Genomic DNA, 16,063 nt, shown 5'->3' on the forward strand with positions numbered 1-16,063 from the left:
TAATTTGATTTCATATGCTGAACCAGACTTGCATCCCAGGGATGAAGCCAACTTGATCGTGGTGGATAAGCTTTTTGATGTGCTGCTAGATTCTGTTTGCCAGTATTTTACTGAGGATTTTCGCATCGATGTTCATCAGGGATATTGGCCTGAAGTTTTTTTGTTTTTGTTGTATCTCTGCCAGGTTTTGGGTATCAGGATGATGCTGGCCTCATAAAGTGGGTTAGGGAGGAGTCCCTTCTTTTCAATTGTTTGGAATAGTTTCAGAAGAAGTGGTCCCAGCTCCTCTTTGTACCTCTGGGTGAATTCAGTTGTAAATTTGTCGAGTCCTGGGCTTTTTTTGGTTGGTAGGCTATTTATTCCTGCCTCAATTTCAGAACTTGTTATTGGTCTATTCAGGGATTCAACTTCTTCCTGTTTCAGTCTTGAGGGTCTATGTGTCCAGGAATTTATCCATTTCTTCTAGATTTTCTAGTTCATTTGGATCGAGGTGTTTATAGTATCCTCTGGTAGTTTTTTGTATTTCTGTGGGGTCATTGGTGATATTCTCTATCATTTTTTATTGTATCTATTTGATTATTCTGTATTTTCTTCTTTATTAGTCTAGTTAGTGGTCTATGTATTTTGTTGTTGTTATTATTATTATTATTATTATTATTATTATTATTATTTTCAGAAAACCAGCTCCTGGATTCATGGACTTTTTGAAGGGTTTTTCATGTCTGTATCTCCTTCAGTTCAACTCTGATCTTGGTTATTTCTTGTCTTCTGCCAGCTCTGGGGTTTTTTTTGCTCTTGGTTCTCTAGTTCTTTTAGTTGTGTTGTTAGGGTGTTAATTTGAGATATTTGTAGCTCTTCGATGTGCACATTTAGTGCTATAAATTTCCCTTTTAACGCTGCTTTTGCTGCGTCCCAGAGATTCTGGTACTTTGCCTTTTTGCTCTCATTAGTTTCAAAGAACTTCTTGATTTCTGCCTTAATTTCGTTATTTACCCAGGAGTCATTCAGGAGTAGGTTGTTCACCTTCCATGTAGTTGTGTGGTTTTGAGTGAGTTTCTTAATCTTGAGTTCTAATTTGATTGTACTGTGGTCTGAGAGACTGTTATGATTTCAGTTCTTTTGCAATTTGTTGGGGAGTGTTTTACTTCCAATTACGTGATCGATTTTAGAGTAAGTGCTACGTGGTACCAAGAAAAATGTATATTCTGTTGTTTTTGCATGGAGTGCTCTGTAGATATGTGTCAGGTCCACTTGGTCCAGAGCTGAGTTCAAGTCCTGAATATCCTTGTTAGTTTTCTGTCTTGACAATCTGTCTAATATTGATAGTGGGGTGTTACAGTCTTCTACTGTTATTGTGTGGGGGTCTAAGTCTCTTTGTAGATCTCTAAGAACTTCTTTTTATGAATCTGGGTGCTCCTGTATTCAGTGCATATATATTTAGGACAGTTAGCTCTCCTTGTTGAATTGAACCTTTTACTATTGTGTAATGCCTTCTTTGTCTTTTTTGATCTTTGTTGGTTTAAAGTCTGTTTTGTCAGAAGCTAGGATTGCAACCCTGCCTTCTTTCTGCTTTCATGAGCCTATGTGTGTCTTTGCATGTGAGATGGGTCTTGACTGTTTATCCACCTTGACATTCTGTGTCTTTTAATTAAAAATACAGAATGCTTCATGAATTTGTATGTTATCTTTCCACAGGGGCCATGCTAATCTTCTCTATATCGTTCCAATTTTAGTATATGTGCTGCCAAAGTGAGCACAATCATTTTTCATATTAATTTAAATGTGTAAAATTTAGTTATAAAGTTGGAGCATATGATCAATCCTGAATGATGCTACTCAAAGTGCTAATCTGAAGTTAAAAGAAAAGGAATCTATGCCAGAATTTATTTAAATTGACAACAAATTACATATTGTTTTCATAGCAGGTTTTTTTAATGAAAGTAGCAGCGAGCACATTGACATTATGATGCAAGCTTCTTATGTCTTTGTGGAATGGTAATAAGCAGTTTGCCACAGGTGGTTGAACTGGTTTATTAGTTCTAGTAAGTTTCTTGTGGATCTTGGGATTTTCTATGTCTAGCATCGTGTCATTAATGATGAGAGAGAGTTTCACTTTTTCCTTTCCAATTTATATGCCTTTATTCTTTTGGCTTGCCTAATTATCTGGGTAGACTTCCAGTACCATGTTGAATTGATGCAGTAAAAGTAGGCATCCTTGTCTTGTTTTTGATTATAGGAGAAAGTCTTTCATCCTTAAGTATGATGCTAGCTGTAAATTTTTTGTAAATGCCTTTTATCATGTGAAGGAAGTTCTTTATTCTTGGTTTGGTGAGTGTTTTTATCATGGTAGGGAATTGGAATTTGTCAAAGGCCTTTTCTGTATCAATTTGTAAGAACGTGATGTTTTTCCTTCATTCTCTTAATGTGATGTATTATGTTGATTTTCATATAATGAACTAAATATGTATTCCTGGAATAAATTCCACTTGGTCATGGAGTATAATATTTTAATATGCTGTTAGATTCAGTTTGATAGTTGTTGATATTTTTGAGAATTTTTACATCTATATTCATAAGTGATGTTGATCTATAGTTTTCTTGTGATATTTTTGTCTGGCTGTGATATCAGTTTAAGGATGTCTTCATAGAATGAGTTAGGAAATGTCGCATCATCTTCTCATTTTTGGAATACTTCAAGATGTATTTGTGTTATTTATTTATTTATTTATTTATTTATTTTGAGACAGAGTCTCGCTCTGTCACCCAGGCTGGAGTGCAGTGGCGCAATCTCAGCTCATTGCAACCTCTGCCTCCCGGGTTCAAGCTATTCTCCTGCCTCAGCCTCCCAAGTAGCCGGGATTACAGGCATGCACCACCATGCCTGGCAATTTTTGTATCTTTAGTAGAGATGGGGTTTCACCATGTTGGCCGGGCTGATCTCGAACTCCTGACCTCAGGTGATCCCGCTCACCTCAGCCTCCCAAAGTGTTGGGATTACAGGCGTGAGCCACTGCACCCGGCTTTGTGTTAATTACTTTTAAATGTTTGGTACAATTCACTACCAAAGCCATTTGATCCTGGACTTTTCTTTGCTAGGAGGATTTTGGTTACTGATTCATTCTCTTTACCTATATCTCATCAGATTTTGTACTTCTTGAGTCATTTGGGCAGTTTTTGTGTTTCTAGGAAGTTGTCCATTTTATCTAGGTTATCTAATATGCGGTAGACAATTGTCCATCATATGTTTTATACTACTTCATATTTCTGTAAGGTCGCTAGTAATGTCCCCACATTTTATTTCATTTTAAAACTATTTAATTGATATATGATTCACATATAAAAAAGCTCTGTACATTTAATGTTAATGATAAGGGCATAAATATATCCATCACTTTCCAAAGAGTCCTCCCATCCCCTTTATTATCATTGTGTGTGTGTGTGTGTGTGTGTGTTAAGAACACTTAACATATCTACTGTCTTAGCAAAGTTTAGGCATATAATACATTATTGTTACCTATCAATATTATGCTGTTTATTAGTATATTTGATAGGAAAAAAAAAAACAAGATGTTCTTCCTTCTCTCACATGCTCCACTCAACACAACACAGAACACTTTTGTGGCCAAAATGTGTGGCTTTTTTCCCTAAACACCAAACTTTTCTGCAACAGACACCAACAGAGTGTCTTATAATTCAATTCAATTATGACACTCTCTACCTGGAATTAGAGTCAAATCCTACAGGTTAAGGGCTCAGTCCCACAAGATGGCCCCCCACTTCTAATGCCAGTTGAAAGCTCCAGATTGTTTTACAAGTGCTTCTGACCTACCAGCTAATAATCAGGGTTTTTCATGACCCCATCCTCAAGTACCATTAATTTGTTAGCGTGGCTCACAGAATTTAAGAAAACACTTACATTTACTGGTTTATTATATTAATAAAGGATATGACAAAGGGTATAGTTGAATATCAAGATGAAGACATACATAGGGTGTGGACTGGAAGGTTCCTGAGTGAAGGAGTTTCTGTCCCCATGTAGTTGGGGTGTGCCACCTTCCTGACATGTGGATGTGTTCACCAGCCCAGAAGCTCTCCTAACTCTGTAGTTCAGGGATTTTTATGGAGGCTTCATCACACAGGCACACATGATTATTAACTCAATCTCCAGCCCCTTTCCACTTCCCAGAGGATGGAGAGGAGTAGAGCTGAAAGTTCCAAGCTTCTAATCACAGCTTGATCTTTCTGCTGACCAGCCCCCATCCAGGAGCCCACAAAGAGTTGCTTCATTAGAATAAAAGACACTCCTATCACCCAGGAAATTCCAAGGGATTAGGAACTCCATGTCAGGAATTGGGGTCAAAGACCAAATATTAGATCAAAAGATACACCTAGCCTGCTGCTACTCAGGAAATTACAAGGGTTTTAGGAGCTCTGTGCCAAGAACCTGAGGTAGAGACCAAATATATATTGCTTATATCATAATATCATAAGTAAGTCTCCAGAATTTATTTATATTGTATACTGAAACTTTGTGCCCTTTGACCATCACCTTCCCATTTTTTCCTCCCCCAGACCCCATCAACCATCATTTTACTCTCCACATCTATGAGGTTGACTATTTTAGATTCCTCATATAAGTGAGATCATACGATATTTGTCTTTTTGTGTCTGGCTTATTTCACTACAGGTCCATTCATGTTGTCACGACCGATAGGATTTTTCTCTTTTTTTAGGCTAAATAATATTCCTCTGTGTGTGCGTGTGTGTGTGTGTGTGTGTGTGTGTGTGTGTGTGTGCGTGTGTGTGTGTGACATTTTCTTTTCTTTTTTTTTTTGTTTTTTTTTTTGTTTTTTTGTTTTTTTTGAGACGGAGTCTCGCTGTGTCTCCCAGGCTGGAGTGCAGTGGTGCAATCTCGGCTCACTGCAAGCTCTGCCTCCCAAGTTCACGCCATTCTCCTGCCTCAGCCTCCCGAGTAGCTGGGACTACAGGCACCCGCCACCATGCCCGGCTAATTTTTTGTATTTTTAGTAGAGACGGGGTTTCACCGTGTTAGCCAGGATGGTCTGGATCTCCTGACCTCGTGATCTGCCCGCCTCAGCCTCCCAAAGTGCTGGGATTACAGGCATGAGCCACCGCACCCAGCCACATTTTCTTTATCCATTCATCCACTGACAGACATTTAGATTGTTTCTGTGTCTTGGCAATGAACACGAAACTGAAGGTATCTCTTCAAGATCCTGATTTCAATTCCTTTAGAAAAATAACCAGGTATAGGGTAACTAGGTCATATGATAGTTCTGTTTCAATTTTTGAAGGAACTTCCATGCTGCTTTCCATAATGGCTATGCCAATTTACATTTCCACCAATAGTGTACAAGGGTACCCTTTTTTTCACATCCTTGCCAGGACTTATTATCATTTGGCTTTTAAAATAATAGTCATCCTACCAGGTGTGAGGTTGTATCTAACTGTGGTTTTGATTTGCATTTATCTTATGATTGGTGATACTGAGCACCTTTTCATATACCTGTTGGCCATTTGTATGTTTTCCTTGGAGAAAACTCTATTCAGGTCCTTTGCCAATTTTAATATTTGGGGTTGTTTTGTCATTGAGTTAGAGGAGTTTCTTGTATATTTTGGAGATTAACCCTTTATTAGATGTATAGTTTGCTAAGATTTTCTCTCATCTTGTAGGTCGCCTTTTCATTTTGTTGATTGTTTCTTTTGCTGTTTAGGAGCTTTTTAGTTTGATGAAATCACACTTTTTTTAAATTTTATTTTTACTTTTGTTGCCTGTGCCTTTGGAATCAAATCCAAAAGAAACTATTGCCAAGAACAATGTCAAGGAGCTTTTTCCTTATGCTTTCTTTTAGGAGTTTTATAGTGTCAGGTCTTACATTTAAGTCTTTAATCCAATTTTACTTGATTTTTATGTAGAGTGCAATATATGGGTCCAATTTCATTCTTTTACATGTAGATACTCAGTTTTCTCAGCCCTGTTTATTGAAGAGACATCTTTTCTCCATTACATATTCTTGGCACATTTATCAAAAACTAGTTGACTTAAATGCTTGGATTGATTTCCAGGCTGTTTATTCTGTTACATTGGTCTGTATGTCTGTTTTTATGCAATAACATACTATTTGGATTACTACAGTTTTTCAATGTAATTTGAAATCAGGAAATCCTATGCCTCTAACTTCATTCTTCTTCCTCAAGACTGCTTTAGCTATTTAGAATCTTCTGGGGGTCCCATATGAATTTTAGGATTGTTTTTCTATTTCTGTGGGGAAAAATACCATTGGAATTTTGGTAGATTGTTGTCAATCTATAGATCACTTTGGATAATAAGGACATTTTTAATAACATTAATTTTCCAAATTTATTAACATGAGATATCTTACCATTTATTTGTGTCTTTTTCAGTTTCTTTTTACAATGTTTTATACTGTTCAGTGTACAGAATTTACTTGCTTGGTTATAATTATTTCTAAGTATTTTATTCTTTTTAATACTATTGTAAATATGATTGTTTTATTTATTTTTAGGATAGGTCATTGTTAGGGTGTAGAAATGCAACCGATGTTTGTATTTTGATTTTGTATCCTGCAATTATACTGAATTCATTTACTGGTTCTAACAGATTTTTTTAGTGGAATCTATGGAAATATATATATATATGATCATGTCATCAGAAAACAAAGATGATTTCACTGCTTCCTTTCATATTTAGATGTATTTCATTTTTTTTCTCTGCCTAATTGTTCTTGCTAGGACTTCCAATACCATGTTGAGTAGAAGTGGTGAGAGTAAATATCCTTGTCTTATTCCTAATCTTAGAGGAAAATTTCACCATTTGGTATGATGTTAGCTGCAGGTTTGTCATATATGGTCTGCAATATATTGAGGTAATTTGCATGTATGCCTAATTTGATGAGAGTTTTAATCATGAAAAAATGTTAAATTTTTCCAGATGCATTTTCTGCATTTATTGAGCTGATCATATGATTTTTATCTGTCATTTTGTTAATGTGGTATATCACATTTATTGATTTGCATATGGCAAACTATCCTTGTATCCCAGGGATAAATCCAATTTTATCATGGCAAATGCTCCTTTTAATGTGTTGTTGAATTTGTTTTACTCATATTTTGTTGAGGATTTTTACGTCTGTATACATTAGGGATATTGACTTCTAATCTTCTGTCTTGTATTGGTATCAGGGTAGTGCTGGCCTCATGCAATGAGTTTGGAAGTGTTCCCTTCTCTTTAATTGTTTGAAAAAGTTTCATATGATTGGTATTATTGCTTCTTTAATTGTTTGGAAAAGTTTCATACAATTGTTATAATTGCTTCTTTATATCTGGTATAATTCACCAGTGAAGCCATCAAGGCCTGGGTTTTTCCTTGTTAGGAGGTTTTTGATTACTAATTCAATATCCTTACTTGTTATTAGTCTGTTCAGGTTTTCTGCATATGCATTTTTTCAGTCTTTGTAGGTTATATATGTTTAGGAATTTATTTATTTGTTCTAGGTTGTCTGATTTGTTGTCATATAATTATTGAAAGTAGTCTGTCCTGATCCATTGCATTTATGTGCTATCAGCTGTAATGTCTTTTCCTTCATTTCTGATTTTTTTGAGTCTACTCTCTTTTTTTCTAGTCTAGCTAAACATTTGTCAATTTGATTTATCTTTTTGAGAAACCAACTCTTAGTTATTTGGTCATTTCAATTGTTTTTCTAGTGTCTATTTCATTTATTTCTGCTCTTATATTGATTATTTTCTTTTTTCTAATCACCTTAGGCTTAATTTTTTCTTCTTTTTCTCTGTGAGTTATAAAGTTAGGTTGTTTATTTCAAATCTTTTGTTTTTCTTAATGTAGGCATTTATTGCTATAGACTTCTCTGTTATAATGGCTTTTGATGTATACTGTAAGTTTGGTATATGATATTTTCATTTTTGTTTCTCTCAAGATAATTTTCATTTCCTTTTTTATTTAATCTTTGATTTATTGGTTTTTCAGGGGAATGCTGTTTAACTTCCATGTATTTGTGACTTTTCCAAGATTCCCCATTACTGATTTCTAGTTTTATATTGCTGATATAAATATTATTATTGATTCTAGCTGATAACAACTTAAGTTTAATCAGAGACAATAACTACAATTTTACTTCTGCACTGCCACATTTTAAGTTATTGATGTCACAGTTTACACCATTCTGTATTGTGTGTTCATTAAAAAATTATTATGGCTAGAGTTATTTTTAATGCTTTTGTCTTTTAACTTTATACTAGAGTTGAAAGTGATTTATATAACATCATTACAGTATTATACTATTCTGAATTCAACTATATACTTATTTTTACTGGTGAGTTTTATACTTTCATATGTTTTAATGTTGCTATTTATCATCCTTTTGTTTGTAAACTTGAAGAATTCCCTTTAGCATTTGGTAAGGAAGGCCTATTGGTGATAAACTCCCTCAGCTTTTTTTGTCTGGGAACATTTTTATTTATTTATTTATTTATTTATTTATTTATTTTCATTTCTGAAGGACAACTTGCTGGACAAAACATTCTTGGTTGGTAGTGTTTTGGTTTTTTTTCCTTTCAACACTTTGAATGTATTATCCCACTCTCTCCTGGTCTGCAGGGTTTCTTCTAAGAAATCCCTTGTAATATTATGGGGATTCCCTTTATGTGGTGAGTTGCTTTTCTCTTGGTGCTTACAAAATTCTCCTTGTTATTGACTTTTCATAATGTGTCTCAGTGAATACCTTTTTATGTTCAATCTGTTTTGAGTTCTTTGGGCTTCATGGATTTGGATATTAATTTCTCTCTCCAGATTTGAGAAGTTTTCTGTCATCATTTATTTAAATAGGCTTTCTCTCCCTTTCTCTTTTTCTGCTCCTTGGACTTTCATAATGCATCTATTGGTTCACTTGGTGGTCTTCCATAGTCCTGTAAGCATTCTTCACACTTTTCCATTCTTTTTTCTTTTCATTCTGTGTACTGGATAATTTTAAACGATCTGTCTTTAAGTTTACTGACTTTTTTCCTGCATGATTAAGCATGTTGTTGAGCTATCTGTTGAAGTGTTCAGTTCAGTTATTGTTCAGCTCCAGAATTTGGTTGGTTCTTTTTTATAGCTTCTATCTCTTTGTTAAATTTCTCATTCTGTTCATGTGTTTTTAAAATTTCATTTAGTTGTTTATCTGTGTTATCTTGTAGCTCACTGAACTTTTCTAAGATAATTATTATGAATTCTTATCAAGAAGTTCATTGATTTTCATTTCTTTGGCATCGACCATTGGAGCTTTATTTTGTTCCTTTGGTGTCTCATGTGTCCTTGATTCTTCATGTTCCTTGAAGCCTTATGTCTCTGTCTTCACATTTGAAGAAACAGTAACCTCCTGGAAGTAAAGATCTTCACAAGTGAGTCTGATTCGAGATTTTGGGGGATCTCTCAGATATTTTGTATCGATCTATTTGCTCCAGTCTTCTTGTTCCCTGTGAGGGTGAAGTCTTGGAATTGTGCACCTTCTGTTGATTTCACAATGTCATGCCAGCTGCTGAAAGCCTCCTGATTATTTTCTCTATGGCAGTGCCTTGAAGTGTCAAGATTGAGCATTTTCTCCAAATCTAGCAGAGTTGCAGTGGCTGGTCATATCTGTGTGCTGTCTATTGAGGCTTATGCACACTATCTGTGGGTGAATGCAGGGTCTCAGCTCTTGGGGAAGGAGCATGTGGACTAATAAGGGTGTATGTCAGCTAGTTGGGAGGTCCACAGGTGAAACATCCTATGAGGTTCATGAGTGGAACTTTTGGTGGAATACACAAGCCAGTTCATAGGATCCACTGTCAGTTTCTGAGAAGGTCTCTTTTGGCCCTGAGCTCTGCCACCCTGGGCAGGTGGGCAGTGGAGGGTGACATGGGTATATGAAATTGTCCTACTTATCCCCTTCAATACATCTATTCCTGGGTTGTTTTTGTTTTGTTTTGTTTTGTTTTGTTTTTCTGCATCAGGGAGCTCCAACCTTTCAGCCAGATTCCTGGGCTCCCCTAAATGTTTTCTCATCTGTCTAGTCCATTTTATGTTGCGACAAAGAAATGCTTAAGGCTGAGTTATTTATAAAGGAAAGAGGTTTATTTGACTCATGGTCCTGCAGGCTGTACAAAAAGCACAGCACCAGCATTTACTTCTGGTGATGGCCTCAGACTGCTTCTACTCATGGAAGACGTGAAGGGGAACCAGGGTGTATAGAGATCACATGGTGAGAGAAGAAGTAAGAGAGAAAGGGAGGTTCCAGGCTCTTTTTAACAACCAGTTCTCCTGGGATCTAGTAGAACAGGAACTCACTCACCCGCTCCCTGTCTAGGCTTACTCAGGGACTATAACTATTAATTTTTTTTCTTTCTGTGAATGAACCACACTTTCTTACTTTTTTTGTGCCTCTTTATTTGTTGTTGAAAACTGGACATTTATATTATTACAATGTGGTAACTTTATAAATCAGGTTATCTCTCCTCCTTGGGGTTTTTTGTTGCTATTTGTTGTAGGTTGTGATGTTTTGTTTGTTTAGTGATTTTTCTGATCTATTTTTAAATACTATATTCTTTGTCATTTTTGGTCCCTGAAATCTCTGTTCTGTTATCTCGGTGGTCAGTTAGTGATTAAACATATTTTTTAAAATATCTAAAGTTAAAAAAAATGTTTTTAGTTATCTTACAATCTTTGTAGATTGGCTCTGTATTGGTGCACTCTTTCGGCTTGGCCATTTACATCTCTGCATAGACCTTCACTTCCTGCTTGCTAGAGCCTAAAGTAAAGGTCAGGTAGAAGCGAAATCTTCGGGTTTTCTCCAGTGTTTTCTGAGCATGTATCTCTCGCATAGCTTTCTGTTTCCTTTTTATATACAGGGGCTTTTAAAAGCCCTTACTCCCCACATATCTCCTTCACTAGCATTTTCCCCCAGGATTTTTGGTCTGTCTGTGCCTTGTTCTTTCTATTATTTCTTGTCCTAGGAGGCTGCAGCCTGTATGTTTGCCTTTAAATGCTTTCAATAAAAGTTAAAAGGCTGGCAAGAAAAAACAAAACAAACAAACAAACAAAAAAAACTACAACTCTGAGCTAACCCCTCTGGGAGCTTTCAGACAGATCAAAACACAAAACCACATTTATGGAGAGCAACGTCCAAATTGCCTCTCTGGTTCCTAGCAAGCCACACCAGGAACACAAGCAGCTGCTCCTATGGCTGCCTACCAGCTAGGTAGTGTAGGATGGTAGACAATAAGTTAAAATGCCATAATGCTCTCCCACTGAAATTTAGTACCTTTTTAAAATTAAATGTTCCCTTTATTGTTATAATTCTTAAATTATAATTTATCTGCCAAAATATTTGATTCTGACCATTTTTTCTTTAATGGATGAATGCAGTTTTGGAGTTTCCTCCTCTGCCGTTTTCAATGATGTCACTCACTTGAGAAATTTTAAACATAAGCCTACCCACACACAGAGATGAAGTTCTATTTCACATTAATTGACTGGTCAAATGAATATTAAATAGATAATTTTAAGGTCCCAAACAAGTAGTGAGCCTAGGTACATTACGGAAACAAGCAAATCCCTGGAATTACCTAGCTTCCCCTTAGGACATAAAGAATTCCTACAGTTGAAATTTAAAGGAAAATAAGTACCTCACAGTTAAAAATCACAAAACACACTAGAGTAAATTAAATTATAGGAACAAGTTCCTGAAGAATCAAAATTCCCAGGAACCTCATATTTTGGAATTTTTATAACATGTAATATAAAATATTGTAATAGGCTCCTAAGTGAAAAAGCATTAAAATTATTAACAAAGTACCAACAAAAATTCCAAATATATTAGAAAAGTAAATATAAATAAACATTATGCAAAGAAAAATGATATACTAATTGAAATGGGAAACATAAAGAATATTAAAACCAAATAAAGAGGAGTTTAAGTGGAATTTAGAACTGAAATTTTTTCTGCAGTTAGCATTAAGGTACAAAATATTTCAAGTAGAAGGGAAAGAGAGCATGAGGCAGAGGCACCATTTGAAAAGACAATGGTTGAGGATTTTTAGAACTGATGAAAGAACCACATATTCAAAAACCCCAGTGAATCTCAAGCAACTTAATAAAAAGATACATACCCTTAACACATCATAGTAAAATTGTGTACAGTAAAGTCATACACAGGATATTAATAGGAGTTAGAGAAAAATTAATTGCCTTCAAAGTAATACCAATTTTACATGCAGCTGATAATCAATAGTAGTAGTGAAAACCAGAAAACAACCAAATTAAGTACTCAATATAAAAGAAACAAACCTGTCAATCTAGAATCCTACCTCCAGAGAAGAAGAGGGGGAAAATGGTTAACATGAATCTAGCCTTCAAAGCTAACTCTTAGGTAATAGGAAATAGACAGCAAGGAGTAACAGGTGAAACAAATTATAAATATTCAATCAGACAAATCCTGAGTGTGGGACATTATACAAAACAATCCACCTGGTAACTTTAAAAAGTCAGTGTCACAAAAAAAAGTTGAAGGGAATAACTGTTGTAGATTAAGAGTTAAGAAATATATCAATAACTTCCTACTCATCCAGGCAGCTAAAGAAAGAAATATATCAATATCTAATAGCTAATAGAATGTGTTATCCGTGATTGGAACATTGTAAAGGAGCTATGAGCCACATTTTGGAGCAATTTGAAAAACTTAAATATGGAGTGTATTCCAAATGTAAGGAATTATAGTTAAACTTATTAAGGGGGTTATAATGATATTTAGTTATTTCAGAGACTATTATATTTTGAAGATGCAAAACAAATTATTTAGGGCTTACATGTAATTTACTTTGAAGTGTTTAGACAAAAAATATAAAAATGATGAATAGCAAGATACAGATATAGATATATATATATCTCAAAATAGTAACAAATGAATCCAGGTGGGTATATAGGTGTTAGTCTTTCTATTTTATGTATGGTCTAAAATGTTTATAATTTTTTAAAAAATGAAAAAAATGAGATTGAAATAAAACCACTTCATGCATGAAGAGCTGCTATTTGAAAGATAAAGCCCAGGAATCTTTATCTTCCTACTGAGTAGTAATTATGTGATCAGCACCATGCTAGACAACTGGATTAAAGTGATAAAATACACAGACACAATTTGGTAGTGACCATGAAAATTAGAAGGGATCATGGATTTCACTACTGTCTTTTATTGTTTCATTCTTCTTCCAGTGTAGCACTACCTTAAAGAGATCAAAATATGACATCAGACTTTAAATATGTAACTGTTTATCATGAAGCTACAGTAATTAACTTGGTGATGAATTAAAAATAGAACAATGAAACAGACTAGAATACATTAACTCACCAAAATAGATAGAGATATTTAATATATTATAAAGATGGCATAACTGTGGGCAAAAGATGGATTGTTCAAAAAATGGTATTTGGAGAGTGATGACAGGAAAAATGGTGGAGTAGGAAGTGTTAGGAATTCATCTCTCCACAGAGACAACAATTGTACTTCTAGAAACCAGAAACTGTCTGACGTGACTGTTTTGGAAATCTTTTTTTTTTTTTTTTTTTTTTTGAGACAGAGTCTCGCTCTGTCGCCCAGGCTGGAGTGCAGTGGCCGCATCTCAGCTCACTGCAAGCTCCGCCTCCCGGGTCTACGCCATTCTCCTGCCTCAGCCTCCCGAGTAGCTGGGACTACAGGCGCCCGCCACCTCACCCGGCTAGTTTTTTGTATTTTTTTAGTAGAGACGGGGTTTCACCGTATTAGCCAGGCTGGTCTCGATCTCCTGACCTTGTGATCCGCCCGTCTCGGCCTCCCAAAGTGCTGGGATTACAGGCTTGAGCCACCGCGCCCGGCCTGTTTTGGAAATCTCGATTCTACTTGAACTCTTTTAGCTTCCAAGGGGAAAACTTTGCTGGTAAATTGTAGTTATTATCAGTCCTTTTTAGCCGTCAGTGCAATAGGAGCTACTCTTACTCCAGCCCCCTTCCAAGCCCTGTGTCAGTGTAGGGACTGCAACCTGTGTCTCTGGCATGGCTTGTTGGAGCCACAGTGCATAATAAGGGTATTGTCCTCCAAATATCAGTGGTTTGTGTTCTGTTATGGATAACTGCTTCTGATTACTGATGTGCAGGTAAATAAACCTGGCAACCATTGTTTTACCCCTCACCAGCTCAAGTAGCTTCCAGAGGATTTAAGGGAGCCTCATCATCTTTTTTGTTTTTGTTTTTTTTTTTTTTTTTTTGGACATTCAAAAACAACTGCATATACAGGGTAATTTAGAAAGGCACTGTGTATACCCAAGGAAAGATACGGTCCCAGAAAAGACCTGAGAAGACCTTAAGCTTCTAGCCCATGCTGATTTCTGGCATAGAGACATGTTACAACAATTTTTAAAACCCCAGAAAACCTTAGGGAAGGGGATACACAATTCAATTTCCAGAGTTACCACATTATAAGATTCAAATGTGCACTCTTTAACAAAAGGCCACAAGGCATGAAAAGAAACATAAAAGTATAGCGTATTAAAAGAAACAAAATGATAAATAAACAAAAAAAATGCCTGAGAAAGCACAGATGCCAGACTTACTAGACAGAGATGTTAAAACAGTGGTCTTAAATATGCTCAAAGAGCTAAAGGAAGACATGAATAAAGACAGGAAAATTGTGTATGTACAAAATGGCAGTACCAATAAAGATACAGAAATTATGAATAAAGACCCCAAAGGAAATTCTGGAGTTGAAAGGTACAATAACTCAAAATTAGGGCAAAAGCTGATTTCAGCAAGTGGAATAAAGATTCAGAGAGCTAGAAGATAGAACCCTTTAAATTATTGAGTCTGAGGAACAGAAAGGGAAAAAAATGAAGAAAAGTGAACAGAGCCTAAGGGACCTGTGGGACATGATCCAGCAGAACAACAGGCCAACTTACACATTATGGGAATATTAGGAAGAGAAGACAGAGAGAAAGGGGCAGAGAGATCATTCAAAAAGTAATAATGGCTAACAACTTTCCAAGTTTGATAAAACACATGAATGTAAAAATCCAAGAAGCTCAATTAACTACAAACAGGACAAAACAAAGTGACATATGCTAAAACACATTATAATAAAATTATTGAAAGACAAAGAGTGAATCTTAAAAGCAGAAAGAGAGCAGTGACTGATCATATACAAGCGATTAAGACCTGTCAGCAGTGACTGATCATATACAAGTGATTAAGACTGTCAGCCAATTTGGTATCAGAAACCTGGAGGCCAGAATGTGTCAGGTTTATATCATCAAAGTGCTGGGGGAAGAGTCAACTGAGAATTCCATGTTCACCAAAAAATATTTTTTAATGGGGATAAATTAAGACATTCTCAGATAAACAAAATCTGAGGGAGTTCATTTTCACTAGATATGCCAAGCAAGAAATTCTAAAGAGAGCCATGTAGATTTAAACAAAAAGAAACTAGACAATAACTCACAGCTATATGAAGAGATAAAGATCTCTAGCAAATATAAATATGTAAGTAATGACAAAAGCCAGTACTGTTAGAATTTTGGATTGTAGCTCCACTTTTTTATTTTTTGTATGACCTGAAAGACAAATGCATAAAAATCAATATTTAATGTATGTTTTGGACATGCAATGTATAAAGTTATAATTTGTGACAATAACAGAAAAGGAGATGGAGCTGACTAAAGAAGATACAAAATCTCAACAGTGGAATGACATTAGCAAGATGGCAGACTAGGAAGCTTCAGGCCCTCCCCCTCTCACAAACACTCCAATTTAACAGCAGTATATCAACCAGAGTACCTATGTTAAACTCGACAATTGAGAAGAGAGACCACCCAGGTCATGATTTTCCCCACCCGTTTTGCTGGAATCCTTTCTTGATTTTACATTGTCATCAGCAATGCACAGGGGTTCCAAAATTTCTCCACATCCTCACCAACTCCAATTGATTCAAAGATTTAAACACAAATCTCGAAATCATAAAAGTACTAA

General features: G+C 35.6%; 1 protein-coding gene and 1 non-coding gene across 7 annotated transcripts in view; one reads left to right on the forward strand and one right to left on the reverse strand.

Moving 5' to 3' along the window:
* The window catches only part of GPRASP2 (G protein-coupled receptor associated sorting protein 2), a 118,814-nt gene that overhangs the window by 83,100 nt on the left and 19,651 nt on the right, over positions 1-16,063 (forward strand). The window lies entirely within an intron of this gene.
* LOC123571420 (U6 spliceosomal RNA) lies at positions 1,651-1,757 on the reverse strand. Its single transcript, XR_006695585.1, has one exon. It is a non-coding gene; the product is annotated as a U6 spliceosomal RNA (small nuclear RNA).

The sequence above is a fragment of the Macaca fascicularis genome, chromosome X (genome assembly GCF_037993035.2).
Source record: "Macaca fascicularis isolate 582-1 chromosome X, T2T-MFA8v1.1".
NCBI lineage: Eukaryota > Metazoa > Chordata > Mammalia > Primates > Cercopithecidae > Macaca > Macaca fascicularis.